The sequence below is a fragment of the Melanerpes formicivorus genome, unplaced genomic scaffold, assembly GCF_026170545.1.
Source record: "Melanerpes formicivorus ecotype bairdi unplaced genomic scaffold, bMelFor1.0.p_v2 SCAF_62, whole genome shotgun sequence".
Taxonomy (NCBI): domain Eukaryota; kingdom Metazoa; phylum Chordata; class Aves; order Piciformes; family Picidae; genus Melanerpes; species Melanerpes formicivorus.
The window spans coordinates 2,111,418-2,113,950 of NW_027142414.1; the positions used below are offsets into that span (position 1 = coordinate 2,111,418).

The window sequence follows — 2,533 nt, forward strand, 5'->3', positions numbered from 1 at the left end:
GCAGGGCAGAGCGGCGCCAGCCCGAGGGGCGGGAGGCAGCGGCAGAGGGGCGGGACCAGCCCAGCCCCGCCCCGCCCCGCCCCGCCCCGCCCCGCCCCATGGGATGGGATGGGATGAAATGGGACGGGAGGAGGTGCTGCCTACCGGCGCGCCGGTACTGCTCGGGAAAGCAGCAGCGTGAAGCGCAGGGCCGCGCTGTCCCGGGTTGTGCTGTCGCCACAGTGAGTGGCTTTTCACCTACGAGCGGTACTGTTGTAGTATAGATGTTGTAATTACCTCGAACAATGGTTTCAGGACAAGATGTAAGCAGGCAAAGACGTTTATTACGTTATACAGCAAAGTTATATAGCCTATCAGAAGGCACAGGTGTCACATCTCAATTGGTCATTTTCTACTGGCATGCATGTAATTAAGGCATACAATAGGTCAAAATAACAAAACAATATTTTAACACATCCAACCAAATTCTGCTTAGTTTCTCTCCTTTGGTTACAAGGTGTTTACATTACCCTCGGAGTCAAAGACAAAACATAGGTTTCTCTAATTCGAGCAAAGGCAAATCTTCCCTATGGCTTTCCAAAGCTATCTGAAAACAACCCTCTTTCCACATGATACTATCCTGGTTCAGTTAGAAGAGAACCAAATCTGTTCAGCAATTTTACTTTCAGCTCACTCTCTCCTAAGTGATGGCACTTTCTGAAGTTAATGGCATGTTTTTGCAGACAGTGTCTGCTTCTGCAAGTGATAACACTCCATGTTTATACTTACTATGAAGGGTTAGTATGGGCAAAAAGGCTCCCACGCAGACCAAGGTCACTGCTAAATCTTGTGTACTATTTATCTTGGGGTGCAGAAAGTAAGAGGTCACATCTCCAGGTAGGAGACAGGTGACATGCCAGGTGACCCTAAACTGATCATCAACATAATCCATTCCATATAAATAATACACAGTATAAAGCTGAGGAATGACAATAGTCAAGCTTCCTCTTCAACTGCTGATGTCCAAGGAGGACCCTGCTCATTCTGCTTTCAATCCTTACCCATGAGTTGCTGCATCCAGTTCCAGAATCCAGTTCCTGAATCCGGTTTCCATCTTTCACTGAGTCTGGGTCTTCGCCAGTGCCTGCCCACAACATCAGTGGTGTTGGTGATGTGATGGTCGTTAGTGGGGTTGGGCTCAATATTTTGTATATATTTAATTTTCTTGTTACAATTTTCACTAAAGCTGGTTTAGCTTTCTTTTCCAACCCATCAGTCTCTCTCCCTTATTGCCTTTCCCCTCCTCATGGGGAAGGGACATGGGATAATAGAGAGTGCCTGTCACTCCTTTAGAGGACTACCCAGCCTTGACAGATACATAACCAGAATGACATCATTAGTGACAAAATCTAAAGGTCTTTTTAATGCTAACTCTGAGCTGTTTGTTCAAAACCCAAAGATACAGGCATTTTACAATTGTTCTCACCTCCTCTGGGCCCTCTGGTAATTGCCAGCCACTTTGGAAGTGACAGAATTGTGGGCTGCAGGTTCCTGATGAGCATCATACTCAGCCTGGGAGTTGGGAGAGAATATTAAGGGATGTTTAAGACCACACCATCAAAACACTGTATGGTTCCCATCCTAAGTTTTGGTCCTTGCCATTTTGACTCTGAAGTGATACCACTGGTCATTTATATGCTGAAGGAAAACATTCAGTGGGTGGAAGAAGATTAACAAGCTTTTTATCTAGATTGACAGCCACAACACACCAATATGCTCTACAAAGCATTCAATACCCCTTCATCCCACCAGCATAGCCCCACGCACCCACCTCTCCTGAGCCTTTGTGGAGGGCTGCTGAGATCAGCTGTTCTCTCTCTGGGAGCAGCAGGGTCTGTGAAGTGACCTTGGAGGTTATCGCCTTAGCGGTGTCACGTCAGAGTGGTAACAGGTGACGGAATTTCTTCCCTTTCCATCTGTTGAGTGTGTACAAAGTACACTAAAGGAGTTATTATTGTATGAGAGCAGTCAAAAGTTAGGATGAATTAGAGATGACCTTGCTTATTTGCTCTTTATTTAGTCCTCTTGAACCAATGCATTAGAATATGGACTTTAATTGCATGACCACATATTCTTATTTCCCCCCCACCCCCTAGAATTCTTGTTAGAGTCACTATATGACTTGAGGATATACCAGGTTCATTTTCTGTGATGGAGAGCTATCTGCAGAGTGCTTACTTTTTGTGTTTCAGATGGTGAAAGATGTCAAAGTACCAAGTGAAGGTTACAGAAAGTGACAGGATCAAACAGTTAAAGCGGAAGAATGCTGCTTTGGAGCACTGGACTCTATTCTTGCTCTATATCTTGGTGATATAGTCATACATTATATTAATGAAGCTTTTTTCAACCCAGCATTTCACAGTTGCCCAGTAATTTCAGTTCCTTATTTTCTGGAGACTGACACCAGATTTATAGATGTGCTGAGTCCTTGCTGCATATAAAGTTACGGCGGTCATGCTTTGTCTGTTTTATATTTCTCTGCACTCTGAGAAGT

The 2,533-nt window shown here is 44.8% G+C and overlaps 1 long non-coding RNA gene across 1 annotated transcript; it reads right to left on the reverse strand.

Annotated features, from left to right (window-relative positions):
• Positions 1-931: 931 nt before the first annotated feature.
• LOC137453199 (uncharacterized) lies at positions 932-1,890 on the reverse strand. Its single transcript, XR_010990287.1, has 3 exons — positions 1,811-1,890; positions 1,466-1,551; positions 932-1,123 (listed from the first exon to the last, which is right to left on the reverse strand). It is a non-coding gene; the product is annotated as an uncharacterized lncRNA (long non-coding RNA).
• Positions 1,891-2,533: the final 643 nt, after the last annotated feature.